The sequence below is a fragment of the Python bivittatus genome, unplaced genomic scaffold, assembly GCF_059951505.1.
Source record: "Python bivittatus isolate LINGU-HERP-01145 unplaced genomic scaffold, Pbiv_v1 ctg000480_np1212, whole genome shotgun sequence".
NCBI classification, from domain to species: Eukaryota; Metazoa; Chordata; class Lepidosauria; order Squamata; family Pythonidae; genus Python; species Python bivittatus.
Window position 1 is genome coordinate 2,779,045 of NW_028277075.1, and position 27,583 is coordinate 2,806,627.

Below are 27,583 nucleotides of genomic sequence, written 5' to 3' on the forward strand. Positions count from 1 at the left end.
AAGAGACCCTAAATATTTTAGTAATTATTATTGTTAATATCTATTGAAAAATACTGTTACTATTTGAAGACATATTAAGGATTCTGCTATCCAGGTCTTGGCACAGAAGGACATGTTATACTTGAAACTTTTTAGGTTTACTAGGACTGCAATCCTCTACATGCTTATTTGGGAATATGTTAACTTAAACCAGAGGAAGTATGGATATGATTATGATTTATGTGTGTATTTGTTCATGTGTCTGCGCGTTATCATTCATGCTTTTCATCTAGAATTTTCATTTAAAAGGGAGCTATAAAATATTAACGATGTATTTCTTATCCAATAAAGTTATGATCTGAATAGGTAGAAAATAGCTCTATGTAGAGGAAAGGATGTCACAGCATGGCAAGATAGAAAAGTGAATTAAATAGTGCTGTTGGTGCTGCCTGTTTCTGATTATTAGGAAAATATGTATGATAAAAGGTATTTCTTGTGAAATTTTGTAGGACATAGGCTTCAGTGAATGTAGAACAGTGTGGAAAGAGCCTGTATGTAAAAACAAGAGAAAAAGCTAAAATATATAAAATAGTATCTAATTATACAACTTTTTATACAACGTTTTAGGACCTGGATTTTAATAAGTCAGAATTTTAAATTCAGCAATGGAGGCATTCGTATTTTTATGACTAGACATAAATAAAAGTGTCTTTGATCCATTTCTTCCTTATTTACCTATATTTGAATAGTAAAGCGTTGCTAGTTGACTGACTGTTCTTTGCGAGCTTAATCCATGAATAGTTCTTATCTAAACAGCTATGCAAGTAAGAAATAGCAATATTGTTTTGGGGTAACTCAGACTGTTTTACAAATTACAGTTAATATTGTTTTTTATTTGAGCTACTGAATGTGTTCACATGCAAATTTTAAGATATATCTTTGTATGCACAAAAAATCATGTCATTGCAAAAAATGAACAAAACATAGACAATTCACAAATTGTAGACATAGCTTGATCAGTCCATCTCAATTGACTACATGTATTTATTTCATTGTGCTTTACCCAGGTTGATTGTAACTAAGAGGATAATGTGCACAGAATATTCAGATTGTCAATAAAGATAGTAGAATAGAAATGTAATGGTGTTTCCATGCTGATTACATAGCTGCCATCAAATATGAGGATTTTAATGAACAAAACAGGTTATAATGCATAAATAATACATGATAATAATAATACATAGCATTTTCATTATAACATCACAAAATGCTTATTCAACTGGTTCCTTTTTTAATTGATTTTGACTGCTCCAAATAATCTATAGCTTCACCAATTTGATTTAGCAACTCTACTGTATATGCGATTAGCTTTTTATGATTGACTTGTGCTGTTATTATATGTGAAAGTAATAATAAATGTTTATTTGGATACAGTGTATCTTAAAACCTATGGTCCTATAATTCTCATTTTTATTGAGACTTTTCAACAAAAACCTTTGGTTGCATAACTGGTTGCCTTCTAGTTTTTTTTCCCATCCAACTCTATGTAAACAAACTCATAGAAATGTCTTTCATTCCTGTTTTTATAGCAGATGCAGATTGCTTTAATTTGTTAATAATAAATTATTAATTGTGCAAACATGCTCAAGGTGGAATATCATTGAAACTCTACATACAGTCCTAGTATCCCTTGAATGATTACAACCTAAATAATGCTAATTTTTCTATGTAGCTGAAAACTTTTAATTTCTGGAATGTAATATTTTAGTATTGTCAGGATGTTATTTGCTAAATATAACAAAAGGTGATTTTTAAAATCAAAACATAGTATCACTACATTGACTAAATGCTCAAGATTTTGCAATCCTGACTTCAGCAATACAAGGAATGAGAACTTCCAGTTATATAAGCTAGATTCAGAAGAGAAAAAGGCAGTCAGGATCAAATTGCTAAGATCTGATAGTTTGTAGAAAAGGCCAAGGAGTTCCAAAAAGATTTCTATTTTTGCTTACACTAAGGCTTTTAACTGTGTAGACTACAATAAACTCTGGATAATCCTTAAAAATATGGGTATACTGGATTACCTCATTTGCCTTTTGAAGAATTTGTATGGAGTCTAGGATGCAATAGTTAGAATACAATATGGGGCAACTAATTAGTTGAAAATTGGAAAAAGGGTGTGCCAAGGTGGTTAGGAGGGATTGTGTGTGTGCCTATGAATCAGGTGCTGGACACTTGGCAACAAGTCCATAGAGTTTTCTTTACTGTCACACTTACATGCAGATTACCTCATGAGAAATGCTGAACTATAAAAAATAGAAAATGGAATTGAAATTGCTGGGAAAGACATCAGCAATCTCAGATAGGCCAGTGATACCATCTGGACTGAAAAGGGTCCAGATAATCCACTACATCCAGAGTCCTCTGAAGCAGAGCACCAACCACCCTCTTAACAGCCTTCTCCAAAAAAGGGAGGTTGGAGACTATACAAAAGTTGTCTAACAGGTTGGGTCCAAAGGTGGCCTCTTGAGAAGGGGGCACACCAGTGCCTCCTTCAAGGTAAAGAGGCATTAAGCACCTCTTGGACCCAATCACATGCCACCTCCCGGGAGGCCTTAACCAACCAGGAGGGGCATGGGACTAGAACACAGCGGCTGAGCTCATTTCTTCAGGATCAACTGGTTCAAACTCCTCCCAGAAAACAGGGCTCAGACATGTCTCAGTCACTTTCAATGGGTCTGCCCAGCCAGGGTCCAACTCTGAGACAAGTCAAGTGACTTTGACAGATTATTATGATTACGATTATTCTATTTTTATCCCCCCCTTTTCATATATAACTCAAGGTGGCGAACATACCAAATACTTTTGCCTCCTACAGCCACCACCCTGTGAGGGGGATTGGGCTGAGAGAAAGTGACTGGCCCAAAGTCACCCAGCCAGCTTTCATGCCTAACTCATGAACTCATAGTCTCCTGGGTTCTAGGCCAGCACCTTCATCAGCCAAAACAAGGCTGCTGGGCAGCTGTCTGCAGATGCAATAAGGGCAGAAAAATAAGTACACTTTGCCACCCTTATCGCCACAAAGTAAGTCCTAATATAGGTTCTTATCTGTGTTCAGTCAACTTCACTCTTTGTCTTCCTCCAGCAGTGCTGTAGGTGTCTTTTTTCAGTCCATATTAACCCTAGAAAGCAAAGGTGAAAACAGTGATAGGTGACTGGGGTGGTTTGTAGCAGCAGCATTTTCAGCTCCCTGGAAAGGTGAGACAAAAGAATGGACTGCCATAAGAACATGGACTCTGATTGTCTCTTTTCATGCTGAAAACCAGAAGAATGCAGTGTATTAAGGCAGCCTGTAATGCTGGCATGTATTGAATTTGCAACATTTCAGAAGTTGCCACTTTTTGAATTGATAGCGTAGCTACTTTGAGTATGGAAAAAATATTTTTAGTATGTTTCAGAAATTTAGCTAGTTTTGTTTGTGTATCAGATGAATAGCATATTCACTGCTAAATTCCTCAGGGCAAAGTTTACCATTTGTTTACTTAGCCTTGACAACTGATGGGAGTGGTACAGTACCTCAGGGTAGGTCAGAGTGCACTACGAATGTTAGGCTGGGTGTGTTTGTGCTACAGTAAACTGAGTTCCTGTATGAAGCGTTCAGCAGAAAAACATTTGTTTTCCTGAAGTGTACCTTGAAGAGTAAATTTTGCTGACGACAGTGCTCTCTCATCCTCTACATGCCCATCTTCTAGGATGTAGTAATCTAAAGGGGACATGAGACAGCTAATTAAAAAAAAAAAAAAGTTAGATCATGGAAAAGTGGAGATATAGTGTTGTCTATTGAAACTATGGTGTTTTGACCCAGCTATCTCCGCTCCCACACGGTGGCCTATGTGTTGTTAAACTGTTGTAACTAAACAATTCCACTTTAATGTGGGGTTGTTGTTACACTTAGAAACTAAGTGCAGAACAGAAATAAGGGAATAGCAATTGAATTAAAATATATAAGAATACAAAGTAGGCAAAAAACCTAGTCAGCTCTAACTTTAAGGGAACAGTGGAATGCCCAACAAGTAATCACTTTACCATAAAAAGAATAAACAAACTAGGCCTGACTACTAAACTAGTAACCATATATAACTAATTCAGTCAAGTAAAATTAACAATGTAGAACATTAAAAACCACAGAAGCCTATCACCAGCAGCAGTCCAGAAGACACAAGTCCCCAGTCAGAGGAGCACCCCTATTTCTCATGTGTTCATCCTTCCTGTTTCCCTTGGAGCAGGTTCATTTTTCATTAGCAGTCATTCCAAGTGCTCTCGTTGTAGCCATGGGGGAGTCATGACTACAGGGTTCCATGATGTTTTTGACTGTGCTGTCTTCTTTTGCAGTTGTACCCATTAAGGTGCTGAGAACCAAAGGGGCTACTCTCTCACCTTTTTCTAACTCTCCAGAGCTTGTATGGGCCAACTTTTCAGACACTTAGGATTGAATTTGATTTTGATATTAACTTCACTATAGTTGAACTGTTTTTGTGTTAACTTTGTCTTGTTTTGGTAAATTGTTAACACCAGCTGCAGCTTCCACTTTTGACAAAACAAAATGCTGTTAATGTATTGTCGAAGGCTTTCATGGCCGGCATACAATGGCTGGTGTGGATCTTCCGGGCTGTGTGGCCGTGTTCTGGAAGTTTTGTTTCCTAACCCAATCTTCAGACCCACCAGAAAAGTACAAGAAGTGCTAAAATCAGCAAAAGACAAAAGGGATCCCCTCACCGCCGCAGGAGTATACCGCATACCATGCAGTTGCGGGCAAGTATACATCAGGACCACAAAACGCAGCATCCATACCAGGATAAAAGAACACGAAAGACACTGCAGACTACAGCAACCAGAAAAATCTGCAGTAGCTGAACATGCTCTCAAGCACACTGGACACAAAATCCCTTTTGAAAACACAGAGATACTGGACAACACCAACAGCCACTATACCAGGCTATACCGGGAAGCCATTGAGATTCACTAACACCAGCACAGTTTCAATAAAAAAGAGGAGAGTCTAAAAATCAACCTGGCTACCAATCCTGAAAAATACAGCCTGCAAAAGATCAACGAACTCAGCTCAACCACCAGGACATGTGATCAGTTCACACAATGAACTTGCTAATCACCCCCAGCAGCCCCTCGTTAACAATTCAGTAGAAGAAAAAACCCTGCCTAATCCCCAGGAAGATACACACGTATTCTGACACCAAAACAAGCAGCCACTCAGTAACCCAACCCCCCCAATCCCCCCCTTCCCCCCCCAGATCTCTATAAATACCCACAAAAGGGTCACATCACCCTGGGCACAGAGAGAACTGCTCCTGTCTGTGCTCCTGCACTCTGAAGATGCCGGTCACAGGTGCTGGCGAAACATTAGGAAACAAAACTTCCAGAACACGGCCACACAGCCCGGAAGACCCACACCAGCCAAAATGCTGTTAGTTGAAATTACTTATAGGTTTTTCTTTGCTGCTGTTCCAAAAAAGGAGAGACAGGAAAGTTCAAGAGTTGAAGATTCATGTTCATAATGTTTAATTATGGTTTAGCATTACTTGCAAATCTTGCCATTGAATATAGAGAGCCAGACAAATTAGACCTATAAAAACACTGGTCTAAGGACATTTAGGAACTCAGCCCCCCTTTATTCATCAAGTTGCAAGTTGAAAAATCTGGCATTCCTCATCCTAAACATTTTGCTGGCAGAAGTAACTGAAATATCATATAATATTATGATTTGGTACATTTGATCTTAGTTGCATCAAACTATTCTATGTTCCATTTGTAAAACATCTAAGAAAACAATACAGTATTGTATTTGATGCTTGTTGATTTTTTTAAAAAATGAAAGCCCATATATGTTATACCTGTATTTGAAACCTTGGACAAGAATATAAGATATTGAAGTCCTCTATGAATTCACCAAGATGGATAATTTGTTGGAAATTTAACAGTGGCACTATTTCCTTTATAACAAATCAGATTTGTTAAGTATTTTTTGTGAGGCCCGGAGCCCCCCCTCCAAAAAAGCAGCATTTCCTTCTGGGTAAGCAATCTTTTCTGTCTTCTCATTTATCTACATTTGTTCACACACCAGAACTATCAAACCAATTAGTATAAACTGAACTTGTGATAATTTTTCATTAAAGGAAGTATTATTTTGCATTTGTATATTTTAGAATAGTAATTTCTTAGTAACAGAGTGTACACCGTGTGCACAATTATTAGGCATGTATTTTGACCATATCATCATTTTTGTGCATATTTTCCACCTCCAAACTGTATAAACCTGAATGCTTATTGGATATAAGCATATCAGGTGATGTGTATTTGTGTAATGAGGGAGGGTGTGGCCTAAGGAGATCAACACCCTATATCAAGGTGTGCATAATTATTAGGCAGCTTCTTTTCCTCAGGCAAAATGGGCCAAAAAAGAGATTTAACTGACTCTAAAAAGTCAAAAATTGTAAAAAGTCTTTCAGAGGGATGCAGCACTCTTGAAATTGCTAAGATATTGGGCGTGACCACAGAACCATCAAACGTTTTGTTGCAAATAGTCAACAGGGTCGCAAGAAATGTGTTGAGAAAAAAAGACGCAAATTAACTGCCAAAGATTTGAGAAGAATCAAACGTGAAGCTACCAGGAACCCATTATCCTCCAGTGCTATCATATTCCAGAACTGCAACCTACCTGGGGTGCCGAAAAGTACAAGGTGTTCAGTGCTCAGAGACATGGCCAAGGTAAGGAAGGCTGAAACTCGACTACCACTGAACAAGACACATAAGTTGAAACGGCAAGACTGGGCCAAGAAATATCTGAAGACAGATTTTCAAAGGTTTTATGGACTGATCAGATGAGAGTGACTCTTGATGGACCAGATGGATGGGCCCCTGGCTGGATCAGTAACGTGCACAGAGCTCCACTTCGACTCAGACGCCAGCAAGGTGGAGGTGGGGTACTGGTATGGGCTGGTATTATTACAGATGAGCTAGTTGGACCTTTTCAGGTTGAAGATGGACTCAAAATCAACTCCCAATCCTACTGCCAGTTTTTAGAAGACACTTTTTTCAAGCAGTGGTACAGGAAAAAGTCTGCATCTTTCAAGAAGACCATAATGTTTATGCAGGACAATGCTCCATCACATGCATCGAAGTACTCCACACAGTAAAGGCCTCAAAGATGAAAGAATAATGACATGGCCCCCTTCCTCACCTGACCTAAACCCTATTGAGAACTTGTGGGCCCTTCTCAAACGGGAGATTTACAGTGAAGGAAAACAGTACACCTCTCTGAACAGTGTCTGGGAGGCTGTGGTTGCTGCTGCACAAAAAGTTGATCGTCAACAGATCAAAAAACTGACAGATTCCATGAATGGAAGGCTTATGACTGTTATTGCAAAGAAGGGTGGCTATATTGGTCACTGATTTTTTGTTTGAAATGTCAGAAATGTTTATTTGTAAATTTTGAGTTGTTTGTTCATTATTCTTACTTTAACAGATGAAAATAAATGAGTGAGATGGGGGAATTTTCGTTTTTCATTTAGTTGCATAATAATTCTGCACACTAATAGTTGCCCAATAATTGTGCACACATAGATATGCTCCTAAGAAAGCCAAAACCTCACTTTTACTTTCTTAAATATTCAGGTTTGAGCTGTTTTAACGTTTTGGATTGACTGAGAGCACTGTAGTTGTTCAATAATGAAATTCATCCTCAAAAATACAACTTGCCTAATAATTGTGCATGCAGTATATATTTAGATCATCTTTGCCCAAGCTCATTTTTTTTAAGTATGTTGGGCTTGTATCCTCAACTAAGGATTATGGGATTTTAGTCCAACACATTGGGAATGCCAGGTTTATCATTAATTAGAGTTATTACATTGTTCAGGAACACAGGGTGGCATACAGTGGTACTTAATAGTTTGCGACCTGTTTGAATTTTCGATATTTATGCATAAATATGAACTTAAAAGTGACGGGAACGTTCAGTTGCAGTTATTGTTGCCCAAGAGGGAGCACTTACTGAAAGTAAATGTTCACATACTTTTACTACACACAAATATGTAGCTTTGGATCATTTTCCTCAATAAGTAAAATGAACAAGTATAGTGCTTTTAACTCATTTGTTTCTTTATCTAGTTTTAAGACTTGGGTGGAGAACAGATGTCATTTTAGGTTATATTTATGCAGAATTATTGAAAATTCAAACAGGTTCACAAACCTTTAAGCACCACTATACACAGTGCTCCCACCTCTCATTTTGGTTGGGAAAGACTGTTTTAGATTATTAAGAATTCAGCCAGGCAGCTTCTGCCACGCATGAGGGATGCAACTTGAAAAGAAATAATAGACAATTGAAAGACTGCTGTTGGAAAAGAAAACATAAATGAGGACTACATTTTAATAGCTTGCTAATATTTTAAGGTCTTACTTGTTTGGTAGATGTGCTGTAATTACAAGCTAAAGCAATTGTATGCATGTGCATTTACATGTGTGCATATTATGGCATTTGTGATTGCCTGACATGTATCAGAAACCCAACCATTTAATACTGACTTTGAAAAAGCTTCAGAATGTTGGCTTGGCTATTATTGCAGTTTTTACTTAGAAGCAAGATAACCTGAAATTAAAGAAATCCACACCCAAAAAGATAGGCCCACCCCAACTCCCATAAAAAACTGACAGAAACCTCTATGAAATGCCCTTCTTCCCCACTTTGTTAACCCACTCCACCCTCCTCTTCAGATTATCACTTCAATTACTTGTAACAATTCATAATTAAAACTTTAATTATGTACAGGTAGTCCTCAGTTAACAACTGCCCTGTTTAGTGACTGTTTGAATTTACGATGGTGCTGAAAAGGTAGCTTTATGACCATCCTTGAACTTACAGTTGCAGTGTCCCCATGGTCACATGATCACATTTTGTATGCTTCACAGTCAGCATGCATTTACAATGGACGCAGTGTACCACAGTCACATGATCACCATTTGCAAGCTTCACAGTCAGCTTCCGACAAGCAAAGTCAATGGAGAAGCTGGCAGTAAGTCACAAGTCACAGTCATGTGATGTCAACAATTGTGGGTGATTCTCTTAATGATCACAGTGGAACTGATGTCAATAAGTTGGGCACAGTCACATGATGTTTCACTTAACTCTGTCACTTGGTGAGACTTCTGGGGGAGGTATGGTGAACTGGCACATTTCCAAAAGATGATGACCGTGGCAAAGACTGAAGAACTGGTGAGTAGACAGGTTCTACAGAACTTCTCTGGATAAGGAGAGGATGAGAGATTACCCACATGTGCTCCAGACGGCTGCTCTTCTGGAGAACGCAGGACAGTGGTCTCCCACTGGTTTGATACTAGAGGGGACTAAAGATTCCAGGCAGAAAAAGAAGGGGGGGGAGACCGCATCGCTCAGCGACAGAGTTGCTGGTCCCAGTTGCAGTTGTTAAGTGAGGACTACCTATATGGAGAAATACTGCTATTCTAGCAGACTACCAGATAAAAGGGATTTCTTTTACAGTGATAACACTCAATTCCTCCTAGGATATATCTCAATATTTTCCTTTTCTCAGAAAGATAATATCCAGGCTTCTGAGCTGGGGGCTATTATTATATTTTGATATTAAATGCCCCTGTGCATGGCTTGAGGGACAAAAATGCAGCTGGTTTGATGAAGATTAACAGGTATACTACTGATTAGTGTTTAAATGGGAGATCACCTGACAAATGTACAACACTTTGAGTTCTATAATGGGGGAAATACATAATTGAGATATACTAAGTAATAAATTACACTCCATTAATCAACATTGACTGGGTTCACCCATTACATTTATGTATCATCTCAAACAGAGAAAGGAATCATTCAGAAAGAGGGTGGAAGCTTGCATAATATTTACATATACATACAGAATTAATTACTGATATTTAATTAGAAATGCTATACATTTCACCACAGTGGAGAAGATTGTGGCCAAGTATTCCTTTGCCTCCTTAGTATGCTGTGTAAATGTTAACAAAGCTTTTAGCTTTTGCTCTCTTTTCTTAACGTTCTTTACCTTTAAACTAACTTCAGTTTGACAATCCTTCATATAGAAGTCACCTTCAAATAGAGAATTGCCCTGCGGCAGCCCTACAAAGGTGGGGGAGGACTGTCTTTTATAAAGTTGATCTCATGGCTACACACTATCATGTGCACTTTGAGGCAGCTAAATCTTGTAGTACAACATGATTTCCAAAATGAAAATAGAGTCAATGATTGGAATTTATATTTGAAATGGAATACAGTTACCCTATTATTCCCTTTGCAAACATAACCTTTATTACAATCCTAAATTTGTTTTTATACTAGTTTTAATTGTTATGGCTTCTTCCCAAAAATCCTGGAATTGGGTTCTAATGAGGATGCCAAGAACTCTGTTACAGATCTACAACCATCTTTCAAAATTACAAGTGCCCAGGGGATCCTGAGGGGAAAAAGTAGCTTGGTATACACTGGTAATGTGATACATCTTGGAAACTGAAATGGCTAAAATCCCACAGAGAGAAGTTTTCATGGATGCCTTTCTAATGCTTTAGCACTTGCTCTGTTAGAAAAGATGCTATCTTTGCCTCTCAGTAGCTTGTTACCTATGCTCTTCTTCTTACCAGCTAAGGTTGATAAAGTCTGGGTAGAATAGTAGTTATTTTCCTAGAAAGAATCAAGCTATAGATCAACAGTATCCAAATGTTGAATTTGCTACCATAAAGTGAAAGGATGCAGTGTGATAAAATAAAATTCCCATTAATTCTTAATCTAAGTTTGGGAGGTGGGTTGGTTGCTCGCTCTGTCTTTCTGCCGGCTTGCTTGCTCGCTCTGTCTTTCTGCCTGCCTGCCTGCCTGCCTGCCTGCCTGCCTGCCTGCCTGCCTGCCTGCCTGCCTGCCTGCCTGCCTGCCTTCCTTCCTTCCTTCCTTCCTTCCTTCCTTCCTTCCTTCCTTCCTTCCTTCCTTCCTTCCTTCCTTCCTTCCTTCCTTCCTTCCTTCCTTCCTTCCTTCCTTCCCCCCCTTTCTCTGATCCACAATCTTGACTACGTTTCTCTGAGTTTTTTTCAGGTTCTGTGACTTAAAAGTCATGCAATGTCTATAAACATGTTGAAGCATGCCATTTTTATAGTAACATAATAGTGAGCTAGAAATCTTTGTAAACGTTGCAAAACAAATACATCGCTTTGCACCCCTGAAGTACTAGTCTTCTTGACAACATTGTTTTTCCTTGTGGAAGGGCTGCGGGAATGCTATATTTTGCACCCAGATATGTCTGCTTCTGCATTAGAAATATGATTTATGCTTTGCTGTGAAAATTGTGATGAAGTCTTTCCATGACAAAGTAGGAAAAAAACAAGAGAATGAGAGATGAAAGAGAGAAGTAGTGGTGGTGTGCAAAAAAAAAAATCATTCTCTGTATTTTCTACCTTCCCCTCCAAAAATGAATATCTTTAGGGAAATATCAGAAGCTTTTATTTCCATTTTTAACCATCTATCATTTAGGGTGATATGTTAAAGATTGATTGATTACATGCTATCAAGTTGTTGATTTTAGTGGCCAGATTTTCTCCATGTTCTCTGTGTTAAAGAGTTTTTGTCTTAATTGTAGTTTATTGAAAGAAGTCAGCTTCACACCTTGGTTTATGAAGTGGACTTATTTCAATAAACATTAATAATTGGAAGCTTATTGCTTGGATGTAACGTTGTATAAACAGAAGTCAATTTTTCCTACATTCACCTTGAGCAAGGAAAGTGAATGGAAGAGTATATGGGCCTGAGGCTTGTGTTTGTAATAATAAACCATTATTTGTGAATCCTATACTTTCCAAGTCAAAACTGCTTATGAGAATGCTCCTTTCATACATTTTCAGCTCTTTAGGGATTTAAGGAAAAACTACAAATGTAGCTCACATGTTGTTGACTGTTGCTTTTTTAGGATTGAGAGGAGACCAATATGATATGGGGAATCCATACAATAGAGGAATCAGAATAGAGTTGGGTAACAAGGTGTTTATGCATGGGATAAATATGAAAGACAGATCAGCAGATGAGATTGTTGGGGGAGACAAGATTCTTCTGTTGTCTTTTCACTTATAGGAATTGGTATGCTGGAATGTACACTATGATACTGTTAAGGTAAAGCACCAAAATTTTTATATGATTGTACATTTTGTTATTTATTTTATAGATAAATTTGTAGGCTTGTGGCAGTTTACAAACAACTTAATGACTACAAAGAAAATATGACTTAATTTTTAAAAAAAGACAAGGAGCGACAGTTAACTAAATAACTACTAGGCACCCAGGCATAGTACAGAACAGCCAGGTCCTGAGTAGCTTCCTAAATGCTGGGAGGTTCAGGTCATTCCATATCTTGGGGAACAAGATGAGACAATCACAGAGAAGGTATGCCATCAGGCAGATAATGACATGTCCTTTGAATTGGATCTGGAAGTAAGATTGGGCACAGTAAACATGTTCCAGACAAGTGTGCCTTCTCTGTTGTGGCACCTGCCCTCTGGAATAGTATCCCCCCAGAGAACCATAAAACTCCTACCCTAATGATATTCCAAAAGTTCTCTTAGGCCTTGGAGTTAGGTAGCGGCTGAGCCCCTGAAGATTGTTTTTTTGTTGTTATGTTTGGTTTTATTCTTCTGTCTATGATCTGTTTCTTAATCTTTTATTGTTCCTGCTTTTAAAGTGTAAGCTGCCCACAATCATTTAAAGTCAGATGACCTCTAATCAATTAATGAAGTAACCAGGAGCCCTCTCAAATAAATAATAAATATTCAATGCAGCATCTGCAGCATTGGTATTCTGTGGCTGAATCTTCTTTCACTGATTAGTAAACATGCTATTGCGTTTTGGGTTGCCTGAAGCTTTCAAGTTGTCTTAAACGCAGCCTCATATAGAATACATTTTGCAATTGTTTAACTAAAAGGTAATGAGGGCACATGCCACTCTAGCAAGACATCCAGATAGGTTTGCAGTTGACAAACTAGCCAAAATTAGGCAAAGTCCCCTCCCCGCATTCATGGCTTTCACCTGTTTCTACTAGGAGCTCTGAATCCACCCCAAATTCAGACCTATTTTAGGGGAAACAGAACTCCATCTAGAGCTAAAACTGTGATAGAGTCAGACCTATCACCAACAGGCAGTAACTGTATCTTGCAGGGGTTTAATCTGAGCTTTTTTTTTTTTTACCCATCTAAGCCCTCACATCTCTAGAAACCAAGTCAGAACTTCCACAGCATACTCAGCTTGGATTGGGGTGTCAGTGATAACTGTATCATCAACATAGTTCATTCAAAGTGATAGCTGACTTCTCCCAGCAGTTTCATGCTCACACTGAATAGCATGGGAGAGAGGACTGAGACCTGAGGACGTTATTGGAGCAACTACCAGCTTGTTGTCACTCCTCCCCAATGTACAGAAACTGAAACTGCCGATTTAGGAAGGAGTAGCACTACTGCAGAACAGTCTCTCTAATCCACACTCCTGCAGGGAGCCCAGAAGAAACTATGGTTGAGTGTATCAAATGTTGCCTGAGGTCTAAAAGGACCTCATTATTTCATTATTTCAATTCCCGTCAACTGTACACAGTCCCCCTATACATCTCTAGATCTACCATCCCAATAACTCACTCTGCAGTTGCTCCCTTCCCTGAAGTCTTTCTCCCACTAGAGCTCCAGGCAATGAGGGTGGATCCCTTTGCCTGTACTTTCACTTCAGGATAGTCTACCTCTCTTGCCCCATGTCTCACCCATAAGGCAAGCCCCATCATCTCACAGCAAAAATAAGCCAGGTGGACAATCTCCCAGATATACAGGGTGGCCTCAAAGTCAGAAGCCATAAACCTCAGCCAGGGAGTTTAGATTTTATTCTGTGCATTCTCAGATGGGAGTGTAGGAGAGAAACGTTTTTATGCATGCTTTCTTAGTTACTTTTATTCAACATTAAATAATCAGATCAAATTAATCAAATGAAATTAAATAATTTACAAGAATACCACACAGATATCTTATGGACTCTGAAATTTTAAGTCAGGTATATTGTAATATAGTGGGGGGCAATTTAAGAGATGTACCCTACAAAGTCTGTAAATGCAATGGTAAGTTTATTGTTCTTACTCATCCTTTGCAGTCATTCAGATTACTGCTGTAACTATCAAAGTGAAGCCAAGTGTTTTTTTGTTTTTGATTTTTTGCAGCCTGGCTGATTTGGAAACATTGATTTCAAATTATTTACATGATTTTTTAAAACAATTCATGTGTGATAATCACATGAAAGAATAATACTGTATTCATGCATCATCTATGTAAGTTTAATTTTTAAATTGGGTTAGTTGTTCAAAGAGAGAGATTACTGCAGGATTTCTAGTTCCTGGGCTTTAAAACCAACAGCTGTAAGGCCTCTAAAATTGAACTGAGAGAGAGCCAGTTTGGTGTAATGGTTAAGGTGCTGGCCTAGAATCCAGGAGACTGGGAGTTCTAGGCCTCCCTTAGGCATGAAAGCCGGCTGGGTGACTCTGGGCCAGTCACTCTCTCTCAGTCCAGCCCATCTCACAGGGTTGTTGTTGTGGGGTAAAAAGGAGGAGGATGGAGTATTATGTATGTTCACCGCCTTGAGTTATTTATAAAAAATAATAAAGGCAGGATAAAAATCTGTAAACTGTATTTCAATTTATGTATTTTATAATCTGTATTTTATATTTATATTTATGAATGATAAGCGTCCTGCATATACCTGTAGGGAGTATATTTTTGTCAGAAAGTGAAAATGTATAGGAATAGAATCAATAAAGATAGTTTAAAGTAGACTTAGACCTGGGATCATGGCTAAGTCTGGGATATCAAACCTTCTTTTACATACCAGCATATTGCCGTAAAGGGTTTCCCTTTTATTAGGAAGGCAGCAGAATTGCATTTACTGGATTTGCTGAGTTCTTTCAGCTAGGAGCGAGATTGATAGATTATGCTGTACATTTTATGTAATGATGAATACATTAGGATTATTACAGCATCAAAGGCTGGATGCTTATCTAATAAACTGATAATTAAATACAGCCTAACAATTAATGTTTGAGCTGGACATGAAGAGTAGCTTTGAAACCTTTTTAATTTAATTACAACATCTGTCGCAGAAGTCAACCCCATTCTAGTAATGTATGATTTTGCCTGTTTGTGTTTACCCCTGTGTTCAGCTTCACTTACTAATTAGAGTGTATGAATTTTGTCCCCCTGCCCCATACTTTTTGCCTCTTTCCCCTTCCACCTGCTACACTGTCTTTCCAAATTAAATTTTAGTGACTTGGCTGCAGGATTGATCTGTCTATGTCAAAGTGACCTGCACAACAGTGGGAAATGAAATAGACTATTACGTTTATCCAGCATTACTAAGATACTTGGGGCTTGGGTTGCTCTCTGGTGAAAGGAAAGCAATGCCATAATACGATAGTATGATTCTGTGCATATGTTTGTAGTGAATGGCAGAGAAGTTACTGAAAGGCTAAAAACGGAGATGGTGTTCATGTGGAATTACCTCCTGATATTTCTTTGCTGCAAAATACAGGTTAAAAATATATTCTCTAAATTGTGTAGTTTTAGTCTAAGGAGAAGTTTTAGAAAAGCCAGTAGGAAGGAAATCTACAAAGGATTGTCAGCATTTTTAGGGTATGAGTGATATAAAAACTACATAAAACATATTTATGTAATTTCCCTTTTTGCCTTTCTGTGTATGCTATGAGCTTAAATGTGGAAACAATAAAGCATAATAGAAAAGCAAACATAGCATCATAACTACCAGGGGAACAGAGAAAATAACAATTAATTAGACTAAAACCACCAGCCAGTTGCTGGAAAATAATCAGCCCAGACTGCCAAGGGTTTGCATTAACAAGATGGAAGGTTAGTGATCTGATGCCAGTCTTTGTGGACCAACTTTCCCCATTGGTGACTTCCAGCTGTGTTTCAACTAGAATTCCCAGAATTGTCAAGCATATGCAGCTAAGAACAGTGTGAATAGTAATGACCCTGTCCACAATGGTACAAAGTCTACCTCTGATAGTAAATACTGTGATAAATTTTATCCAGTCCATGCTTATCCAGAGAAGCAAACAGTGATCAAATGCTAGCTGAGGAAAAAGTCTAAATTCATGGCTCTGTGTCATTTCTTGGAAAGTTATTTGTGCAGCTTTTACCTTGCACTTATCTGAAAAGTATAAGATTCATTACCTATATATGCTGCTAGTTAACTGAATATATACTTAATGATACTACATAATTACCTAATTGTGCTCATTTGGCAGGTACAGGGATGGCACAAGAGGACTTGCCAGTTAAAGAAGGAGGAAGACCTCTGGTTTTCCATATAAATATTTTAAATGGATTATTAGGGTGCTACATTGTGAGGTGGTCATAGTAGTAGGCAAAAACCACAGTCACCCACAGTATGTCATTCCAGGGAACTCTGCAGTACAATACATGGAGGGGGTTGGAATGGCAAATAATATGCTTTAAGCATAATGAAACACATCTCAGGAAGGCAGCAGTGGAGGGCATAGGCCCAGTTCACTGCCATACCCAATGAGTATGTTTATTTCCTCTTTATGGTTAGGGGCAGTCTTGGGAAATGATGCTAACATTCTATGTACTGAATTCTCTAGGTGTTGCAGTTCACTTCTTGCATAGGAATTTCTTCTTAACATTGCAGGTCATTGAATAGCTAGATACTAAATTTAAAGCCCAAGCCAAAGTCATCTTTGTTAGCAAAATATCAATTTAACAGGGCATTATTCTGGGGCTGGTGATTGCAGGATGTTAAATTGTTTATTTACAAATGGAGGTTTTTCCTAATTGTTATTGACAGTGATGAAAATGGGCAATATAACACTCCAGTTGGTCCTGGATTGCAACCCCTCAAATCCCTTCACTTTTGTTACTTATCCCTGATCTAACTCCAAATTTTCTTCCAAATGGCAAACAAAAAAGTTGCCTAGCCTACAGCCTAATAATACTTTAAGCTAGGAATTTACTTTGGTACAAGCTGGGTATTTTTTAGGATGGTTCTTGCAATAAATTGTGCATCTCTGCAAGTATGTATGGCAAACTTTTTAGAGTCACATCGGGCAATACAGAGTACTTTTTTTTAATTGCATAAAAATTAAATATATTAAGAAGTGAATTTGTAGACCATATGTATCTCTGAGTGTTTTGTGCAACATAATATAAAAAGATCCAGTTGGTGCCCAAACATCTTTTGTGCTAGATTTTTCTTAATGTAGTTTCCTTCAATAAAAGAATAGAAAGTATGTTCTTACATCTTTTTGCTTGGCAGCACATTCAGAAGAGAGAGGGGTTTTTTTATTACTTCTCACCTCCTTCTCACACAAAGACATGTTGTACTATTTTTTTAAATCTTAGTTAGAAATGTCTCCTGTCACAAGTCATCAGCATTCTGCTCTTTTGACATGGCTGTAGTTGGTACTGCAGTTTTATAAACTCATTGTACCAAATACAGTGATATTTCTACAAAATAAGCCCTAGATATGTTTTTGGGGGGGGGTGTTGTTTCTTTTACTGTTTTCAAGTATTGTCATTGGAGAAAAAAAGGAATGGCATGATGGGCATGCATATATCTGTTAACAATCTCTAAGCATCCCTCTTCTAATGTACTTGTAGAAATCACATAGTACCTAATTTTTTTCATAGTTTGTTATCTTTCATGTATAACCTGCACATTCCTGGTAAAAATCAGTCTGTAGAGGTTAGTTCAGATCTTACTGACTTTTACTATTATTTCAGAAACTCTCAGTGCATTTTTTATTTCTACTATAACTTTCACTAAAGTGGATCATGAATATATTATTTATTTATTGAAGAGATGTATATGTTCCTCCTATGCATGCTTCTTTCCATACTCATTCTGTTATTTTTGTTTCTTGTTATCTTTTGTTTCTTTTATTTGACAGGTTTATGTTTCTCCCACCTGTATTAATGTTCTTTGCTAATCTATTTTGGTGTCATATTGAGCCAATGGTCCCTTTAAAATTTCATGTAATTTCAGCAGTTAAAAAGCCCCAATACTTGGGGGAAATTGAAATGTATGAAATTCCTACTGTATTTGTTGGGGGGGGAAGACAGTTTTTCTCAAAATAATTTGTCTTTGAAATGGATGGGTTGAGTGTTTCTTAATCTTCTTGCATTTGTGGACCATTAATAAGCATTTGAAAAATACAGAGACACCCCTCCCCCATTTAAACTAAATGGCCCCACCTACCTTGTCATGTTTAAGAGCATGGTAATTCACATTGTTGGACAAATAAGATGATTATGCCTTCTTTTGCCTTCTTATCCCCTTCATACTTAAAGCCCTTTTAAAACTAAATTTTGTAACCCCTCCCCAATGAATACAAAATTAAGTATTTATTTACACCTTGAATTATTGGTATACCCTATGCCTATATCATCAGTACCTAGCACAAACTTGCTGGTCAAGAATGTTCTTTAATAGAAATATCTTGGGTACTGTTTGCTGTTGTGAGTTTTCTAAATTTTATTACTCTGCTACTTGTTTTATTGCTTGTGTATATGTCCCAGGGCATAAAAGAAAGCTGGATCTGTGGTGGCAAGCAGGCTTTAATCTATGAATGTAGGGAAGCTGTAATGAACCACCTTGTGGATCTTTGTGAACCATATTTTGAGCATCAGTGTCTTTGATTCACTGAGAATATGGCAATGGGGGCAGGAGTAATTTTCCTTTGCAGAGGATTATCTAAAATTTGATGTCTTTTTTTCAGATAAATGAGATATTCTGTTGCTGCCTTTCATAAATATATATAAATAAATTGCTGCTGCTGCCAATGTCTACTCCCAGCATTTTAAGGTCTAATGGAAGGCAGGAATACACCCACCAACCTCTAGATCAAAAGTCTAGAGGAAATAAGAAGATACAAGGAAAGAACAACAAAGTATATTATTTTCTTATTTTAAAAAATGTCAGTGTTTCCTGGAAGAAGAAATGCATTCTTGTCTTTGCCTTTAGGAGTTATATTGTACAATTTCTCCTCTATGTACAGGAATTGTAAGCGTAGATTTAACTGTTCCTATTACATACTTTTTAAAAAATAATTTTAAGGAATGAAGGCAGGATAATAATATAAACACTTTCCTTAACTATTTTGTATATGTGTAATTTTTAAAATACTAGGAAATTATTCTTAATTCATTTTCCCAAAGTTTCAAAATGACAAAGATCTCAGTAAAACCCAAAACAACACATATATTTTCCTTTTTTTAATTACATTTTACTAAATTTTAATATTTACTATTTAAATGTATTAATTAATTATTAATTTATTAAATTTACTATTGGTACATTTGTTGTCTAATTGCTTCTGGTTTAGTTATTCAGAAACTACAAGATTATACAACTTCTCTTGAGTAAATCAGCTAGTGTGCTAATGGTTTCCTTAAGAAAAATTTGCTTCTGTGGTCATTGAAAATTCCCTACAATAGGTACTCCCTCATTCAGGGCAGTAATATCACAGAGGTTTGGATAATCTTTTCCATGTGGCTTAAAATAAAATTTTGCAAATAAAGGACAAACGGCACATTACTTGGTAATAACGAAGTCTCCAGCCTTTTTGAGCTGGAAGGGATGTTTGAAATTTTGAGACAGTGTTGTGGGTACCCTTACAAAGTGGATGCCAGTGGAATATTTACTCACAAAATGGTTGCTGTTAAAGGTACACAAAACACCAATATACCAGAATGCTACCTGCCCCCCGCTCTACCTCCCGCCAAAATTCTCCCTTTTACATCTGCTTGCTTTTGTCTTTTGGGGGGAGGTGGGATAAAGTAGCCAAACTTCCAAAAGAAGCATCAGGATCCGTTGAGGCCTAGAGCCTTGTTTGAAAATAGAGATGGAAGATGGTGCTTTGCTATGTAGAAATCCAGTTTATTTTCTTTAAAATGGTCAAAACGATTGAAGTGTATTAAGGATCCTTGTGAGCCAAAAGGGAGATGTTTTCAGATACCTTGATGCCCCAAGATTCCAATAAATATCTAAATCGTAACATATGTATGATGAAAGGAGCAGCTCCTTCTGCTCTTTACATTGTCACTGTGCAGTTTAAATTTTGGGGGACAATAGGAAGAGAATCCTCCCTTGTAGGTAAGAAAGTATTTGTAATCAGGGCTTGAGGTGCATGAGAAGACTATATAACTGTTGTAAAAGTTATGCTGAACACAGCGAAAGCAAGATAGGAGTGGTGTGAATTGGGTTTAGGGCAAAAGACTTAGCTTACTCATGTGAGTAATATATGGCTAAAATTAATGGAAGAAATAAAAACTTCACAGTAAATATCTCAAAAGCCTGACAATAAAAAATTCAAATAAATTACTATATTTCCTTGGAAGGGTATTCCAAAAACAGAACACTACATTCTCCATTTGCTCCGCATTGTACCTCAGAGGGTGGGAATATCTATAGGAGTGTCAGAAGATGACCTGACTGATACGATGCTCTGATATAGGAGAAGATACAGAACAAATTTACTTTTTGAGCTGTACTATGTGTTAAGCATATGCTGCAATTCAAAACAAAGGAGTCAAAATTCTCACTGATTTTATGAGGCTATCTCCAATTTCTCTTTGTATAAAAAATGCTATCAGAAGAAGGTTAACAAAATTATTTATTTGCAGGACTCTGTAAGATATAACATAATCAGTTTATTGGCTACCTCCCTTCAGCTTCAATTGCTAGATTCAAGATACTGTGCATTTTTTCTTGTTACCACACAAAGAAAATATATCCATTTTGTCAACAAGGTGGCACTTCCAGATATAATTCTCTAATGAAGCATGAAAAGTGTCACGGTGGTGAGATTGGATGAGGATTTCCTATTTATTTCTGTTTAAATGGACGAAGTGATTGTTAAATACACTGTCTTGCAAGGAAAGAGGAGAACACTTTTACTTTGCATGGAGCCTAAGCATGTTAACAAAAGTAGGATAGTAGGAACCCAAACTTGCATGTTAGGACAGCTTCTGAAGTTTATCGTCATTGTATCATGAAGGAGAAGATGCAGCTGGTCATTGGTGTAGAGGGTCAGGGAGATGACATTGAGGGAAATAGGCAAGAATGGTAACATAAGCAGAGAAGGCTGAAACATTCCTTAATGTTTCATTCATAGGAAGCAAGATAGTATTAAGAAGAAACTTAGGCCAACTCACTGGGGTATAAGAGGGAAGGGAGGAAAAGCACAGTCAGGCTTGCAAGATTCTTTTATTAGCCTGTCTCAATAAAGTATAGTTCTTCTCTTCCTATGGAGTCAGTTTCTTGATCTGGTCTACTTCGTGGGGCTGACATTGGGTTGTGATCTGATCTGAAGAATCTGTTGCGTTTTGAGTTTGGGTGAGGAATTTCAATCTATCTCTAGGCAGTTTTGCAAACAGAAACATGAGTTTTCTCTCTTTTACTGTTCAATTACTACTTGTAATTAGGAAAGGCAAGTAAATTTTTTTTGAATAAGACTTTGAGGCAACTCCTGTGTGGGAAGTAAGGCAAAATAACTGTTTTGTTTTGTTTTGTTTTTGCAAAGCCCATATGTTGGAGAGATTAAAACACATTTTGGGTTCTGCAAATAAAATGTTAATTGTAAATACATGAGCAAGCAGATTGTACATAAAGAATAGTATTTTACTCTAAATGCCTAATGTATACAGGTATTTTCTTCCTTTTTTCCCCTCCTTTAAATTAAGGTGGCTTTCTAAAGTATATTGTGGCATTTCCTGTTCAGCCTGGGTTTTATATGATACAGTGCTTGTGGTATGTGAAATGTTACCCGTTGCCATGGCAATAGATAGCTGACCTATACTGAGGAAGGAAATGATACGTCAGAAAGTCTTGAACTGGGAAACGGCAAGGCATTGTATTACCGGGCTGTAGAAAGTCCTTTGGAGAATCAGCCCAACACACACAGTGAGCCCATTTTAATGTGTGAGTCTGGCAACTAGTACAGTAGTGGTCTATTTTTAGGTTGTGAAGAACTATGCAGCTTGAAGATTACAGTTCTCCATTTTTGCTGAGATGAAATTGAATTTTCAGTAGACAGTGTTGTCATGTTATTATTCAGATGCAAAACAATATTGCAAAAGCTATGTATGGCAGGTAACGTGCAAAAGTGTCTAAGACTAATATTGTGTTTTCTGTATTTAATTTCCAGAAGTTTGTTTCCAAGATTAAAATCAGAAATCTCTTTTAAGATGATTTTGAACAGATCTTGCTCAAAATGAATCCTGGTTTGTTTGTTTTTTGTTTTGTTTTGTTTTTCCCTTTACTTCTGAAATGCTTTCTCCTTTTCTCCCCTTTTTGGGGACACTTTCGGCCCTCTTAAGATCTAACTCTTCATAAGGGCTTTCCTTTTGAATGTTACCTATGAATCTTTTTCTTTTTAAAATATTTTATAGCGGATGGTTTTAATTATGAATATTTGTATACATGTTAAATATGTTATCCCTTTAGTTTAATGAGATCCATAAACATCATTTTGACCGAGAGCTACAGACATACAGTCATAGAATTGGCAAGGACCATTTAGGCCATCAAGCCCAAACCACCCCACAATCCCTCACCAAGTCAGTGCAAGCATCTAACTGAATAGCCTCTGCTTGAATAATTCCAAAAAAAGGAGCCCACCATCTATCTCAGTAACTAGTTCCATTATCAAATTGCACTTAGGAATATTCAGTTGGAATCTGCCTTCCTATAACTTAAATCCATTATTCTGCATCCTGCACTTTGGAATGAGAAAGAACAGTACCTTGTCTTTCTTATATATCACTTCTTTTAAATTATTAGAAGAGTTCTATCATATCCTTCAGTGTCTTTTTTCACAGTTGGATATATCTCTACCTCCTTTAGAGGACTTAGTTTCACTTCTCTGAACCTGTTGCAATTTCTCTGGATCCATCTTAAAATGTGCTATCTAGAACTAGACACAGTACTAGAGATGGAGTTTGACCAAAGCAAAAAAAGAGAATGACATCATACTTGGTAGCACCCCACATACAGTGGGGCAAAAAAGTATTTAGTCAGCCACCAATTGTGCAAGTTCTCCCACTTAAAAAGATGAGAGAGGCCTGTAATTTTCATCATAGGTATACCTCAACTATGAGAGACAAAATGAGGGGAAAAATCCAGAAAATCACATTGTCTGATTTTTAAAGAATTTATTTGCAAATCATAGTGGAAAATAAGTATTTGGTCACCTACAAACAACCAAGATGTCTGGCTCTCACAGACCTGTAACTACTTCTTTAAGAGGCTCCTCTGTCCTCCACTCGTTACCTGTAGTAATGGCACCTGTTTGACCTTGTTATCAGTACAAAAGACACCTGTCCACAACCTCAAACAGTCACACTCCAAACTCCACTATGGCCAAGACCAAAGAGCTGTTGAAGGACACCAGAAACAAAATTGTAGACCTGCACCAGGCTGGGAAGACTGAATCTGCAATAGGCAAGCAGCTTGGTGTGAAGAAATCAACTGTGGGAGCAATAATTAGAAAATGGAAGACATACAAGACCACTGATAATCTCCCTTGATCTGGGGCTCCATGCAAGATCTCACCCTGTGGGGTCAAAATGATCACAAGAATGGTGAGCAAAAATCCCAGAACCACATGGGGGGACCTAGTGAATGACCTGCAGAGAGCTGGGACCAAAGTAACAAAGGCTACCATCAGTAACACACTATGCCACCAGGGACTCAAATCCTGCAGTGCCAGATGCTTAAGTGCCCCTGCTTAAGCCAGTACATGTCTGGGCCCGTCTGAAGTTTGCTAGAGAGCATTTGGATGATCCAGAAGAGGATTGGGAGAATGTCATATGGTCAGATGAAACCAAAGTAGAACGTTTTGGTCTAAACTCAACTTGTCGTGTTTGGAGGAGAGAGAATGCTGAGTTGAATCCAAAGAACACCATACCTACTGTGAAGCATGGGGGTGGAAACATCATGCTTTGGGGCTGTTTTTCTGCAAAGGGACCAGGACGACTGATCCGTGTAAAGGAAAGAATGAATGGGGCCATGTATCATGAGATTTTGAGTGAACACCTCCTTCCATCAGCAAGGGCATTGAAGATGAAACGTGGCTGGGTCTTTCAGCAGGACAATGATCCCAAACACACCGCCCAGGCAACGAAGGAGTGGCTTCATAAGAAGCATTTCAAGGTCTTGGAGTGGCCTAGCCAGTCTCCAGATCTCAACCCCATGGAAAAGCTTTGGAGGGAGTTGAAAGTCTGTGTTGCCCAGTGACAGCCCCAAAACATCACTGCTCTAGAGGAGATCTGCATGGAGGAATGGGCCAAAATACCAGCAACAGTGTGTGAAAACCTTGTGAAGACTTACAGAAAACGTTTGACCTCTGTCATTGCCAACAAAGGATATATAACAAGTATTGAGATGAACTTTTGATATTGACCAAATACTTATTTTCCACCATGATTTGCAAATAAATTCTTTAAAAATCAGACAATGTGATTTTCTGGATTTTTTTTCCCATTTTGTCTCTCATAGTTGAGGTATATCTATGATGAAAATTACAGGCCTCTCTCATCTTTTTAAGTGGGAGAACTTGCACAATTGGTGGCTGACTAAATACTTTTTTGCCCCACTGTAATAACTTTCTCCAGTTTGATGAGGAACCATTGATATGTACCCTCTGAGTACAATTTTTGAGTCAACTGTGTATCCATTTAATTGTTGTGCCATAACAGCTCACATGTAATTTGCTAGTTAACCAGCACAAAATAGGTTATTTTGTAAAATGGTTTGTAAAAATTAAGGTATTTCATGTCTAATCATCCCCATAAAAGAGGAAGTTACAGATCAAAAAATGAGATATGATTAGTCTGGTAAGATACATTCTTGAGAAGCTGTGTTGACTCCTAGTAAATACTGCCTTGTTTTCAAGAACTGACAGACTGACCTCTTTATAATCTTCTTTCACATCTTCCCAGATAGGACTGTTCTGTTGTTTGCCTTATTTTTCCCTTTCTCTTTTTGAAGTTATGGACAGTATTAGCTCCAATAATCTGACACTTTATCAATCCTTCAGGATTTCTCAAATACAAGTGTTCAACCAGACCATCAGCTAACCTAGGATGCTGTTCATCTGCATGCTACAGATTCAGGTCACTTCCCCCCAGTGTTCATGTTACTTTAAGTTTCTCAACTAAGTCTTCTTTATTGGTTAGAATCAAGTCAAGGATAGCTGATTCTGTTTTGCTTTGAATGTTATCAGCCAAACAAATCACACATTTCTTGGAAGATCCATATATGGCAATGTTCCAGCAGTTGTTTGGGTGATTAAAATCCCTCTCATTACAAATTCATTCTTTCTTAAATTCTGCAGTTTGCTTTTTGGAAGGTATCATCAACATCTTTTTGTTTAGATGGCAATAATAGACATTAATAACAGTTTTGCTTTTTTATAGTTGTTGTTCCTTCAAATATAAAAAAAAATTAAAACTCACCATTAAAAAAATCAGAACCACAGTAGAAATAACCAACTGTCTACATTGTTATGAATAATTTTTTCACATTATGCAGCCTAATGCTCACTATAAACAAAAATGTAGGGGAACATAATAATGACCCTAAAGAATGCAGTTTGTAACAATATAGGGTAGAATTCAGGAAGAGAAAAGACTATACAATTGGATTAGCTTTGCTCAAACATTAAAACAAGTAATTATTCACTTTTCATTTGTGATTGATGCAAAACTAGATTTTAAATTTAGGATGTGCTAGAGAAAAAAATTAGTAGAAACAAAATTGGATGCTACTTCCTTTGGGTTAGAATGCATGCACCCTCATCACAACACATGACAAACTGATGCCAGCCACTGAAAAACTTTCCAATGAAATTGTGTGTACTTGCACAGATGTTAGGTATATCTTATCAATTGGCCAGTGCTACTCATTCAAGCTATTTTCTTGTTTTTTTTCCTCCTCATCTACAGAATGATTCCTTGACACTGACATTTATAAAGATACAAAATTATTGAGAAATAAATTAGAAATGAAGCCCATTATACCATGTGTTTGCATACTTTATGTATTGTTGAGGCACACTTTGGGAACTTCTGTGGGTCTATGCTCAAAACCTCCAAGGCTGCTTCTGAGTCAAGGAAAATACATTTCCTTTAAGGAAAAAGCTACTATCACATCTGTGACACTGAACAAGCTTAACTTGGATGTGACTGATTATTGAGCACTCCCAAAGCCCTGCTGGCTCATTCTGGACAAGACATGAAATACAAAGGGAAGATTGGCCTGTGAAATTATTCTCTCTTGAAATTCATTAGAGAGGATTATATTAGAGGAGCACATTTTAATTAGTTTATCTATATGTATGTGTTTCTGTTTGTCTATGACATCTAGGTTTGATTTTACATTAATTCTTATTTTGTTAAAATAAAGATAAAGTGAAATATGGCAATAATGTCAATAGCCCATGAATTTGGTTAATTATGGGATAACAAAAAAAGCATAAAATGCTATTAGTATTCAAAGCAAAAAAATCCCTGGTTGGAGCAATGTAGAAATGATGATTGCTCATTTGCAAATAAATACAGATGTTACATTCCTTGTGCCCAACTGCTTTACATAAACACCTTGGGGAAACGACTGAACAAGATGAAAACATGATCATCTAATAGAGTTTTAAACATGTCTGTACTGGAAAAGGAAATTTTACTTCGGCACAGTATAGGTCATTTAGAACAAACTATGCAGTAATTGTATGTAAAGATAGCAAATGCATTCAAAATACAGAAAGTTACCTAAATCTGACATTGTTTTCAGTAGAAAAGAATCAAGAGAAGAGAGCCAGTTTGGTCTAGTGGTTAAGGCATCAGGCTAGAAAGCAGGAGACTGAGTTCTAGTCCTGCCTTAGTCCTAAAAGCTGGCTGGGTGACTCTGGGCCAGTCACTCTCTCTCAGCCCAACTCACTTCACAGGGTTCTTGTTGTGAGGAAAATAGGAGGAGGAAGGAGTATTAGGTATGTTCACCACCTTGAGTTATTTATAAAAAATAATAAAGATGGGATTAAAAAAATCTAAATATGTATGTATGTAGCTTGCTCAGGGTTGAACTGTGGAGTCCTTGGTGCTCTCTGAGCTTGGTTGTTTGTTTGCAGACATTTCATTACCCAAGTAGGTAACAACATCTGGCATTGTTTGTGCTTTTATTTTGTTGACTGTTTCAACATTTTAATTCCACAAAAAACGTTTGAAAGAGCTTTATATCAAAGTCTAAGATTAAAGGTTTGTAGAGAATATTTAATCTACACTTTAAGAGCTAATGACATTTATGAGAGGGACATATCTTTGAGGAGATCTACAGATTTGGGAGCCTTCTTCGCAAGTCTATTCGTAATATGAAAAAGTTTTGCAGGTGGGGGAGAGTTCTTTATATACTTCATGAATATGGTACAGATGAGTTTTCTACATAAAATCCTGG

The 27,583-nt window shown here is 37.4% G+C and overlaps 1 protein-coding gene across 3 annotated transcripts in view; it reads left to right on the top strand.

Moving 5' to 3' along the window:
* FOXN3 (forkhead box N3) overlaps window positions 1–27,583 on the top strand; it is a 168,896-nt gene that overhangs the window by 75,286 nt on the left and 66,027 nt on the right. The gene's annotated exons all lie outside the window — the stretch shown is intronic.